At 31.8% G+C, this 758-nt stretch overlaps 1 non-coding gene across 1 annotated transcript; it reads right to left on the reverse strand.

The window, feature by feature from the left end:
• Positions 1-72, reverse strand: TRNAC-GCA. The gene has a single exon. It is a non-coding gene; the product is annotated as a tRNA-Cys (tRNA).
• Between the last annotated feature and the right edge of the window lie 686 nt (positions 73-758).

A 758-nucleotide genomic window follows, 5' to 3' on the forward strand; every position in this document is an offset into this window, starting at 1 on the left:
AGGGGGCACCCGGGTTTGAACCGGGGACCTCTCGATCTGCAGTCGAATGCTCTACCACTGAGCTATACCCCCGCCACGTTTGTGCTGGTCGATTCCAACCCACTTAAGTAGATCTCAAGAGTACTCAGAACAACACCAATCTTTTTTAAAATACCTACCAAAAATGTTAACAATGCGTCAATGCATCGAGAAGATAATGATTATCTGTCGTAACGTTTCAATTTTTGTGATTACATACTTAATTATTTATTTATAGGTAGGCACCTCGCCACCTCTATACTTATTTATTTTTTCAGTTCTTCATTCGCTTATTAAAAGTTAAAACAATCCATGGCGGTACATAATATTTTAATAATTCTATTATACCAAAATAAAAAAGGTTGGAAACCCATGTAGACCCCTTTAAAGATTTTCAAAAATCTCACCCAACCACTAAAAATTGAAAAAAATTAATTTACCAACGTCGTGCTAGCATAATATTATTTTATTTTAAGTTATTTTATTTTATTTATAGTTAACATTTGAAATTTTAATAGAAGATTCCCCACAAATTGGTCTACCTTTAACCCAAAAAAAAAGTCTGGAAGGTTACATTATTATACTATATGATTAATGACGTATTGCAATTTTCTTCTTCTTTAAACTCTTAAATAAAACTAATTACCTATGTTATTATCATAAGATTATAATATTATACATATTATTATGTTTCTGATCTTTCTATGTCTTTACATAGGCGCAAATAGGGTGGGGCTTGG

Source organism: Acyrthosiphon pisum, chromosome A1, assembly GCF_005508785.2.
Source record: "Acyrthosiphon pisum isolate AL4f chromosome A1, pea_aphid_22Mar2018_4r6ur, whole genome shotgun sequence".
Lineage (NCBI taxonomy): Eukaryota > Metazoa > Arthropoda > Insecta > Hemiptera > Aphididae > Acyrthosiphon > Acyrthosiphon pisum.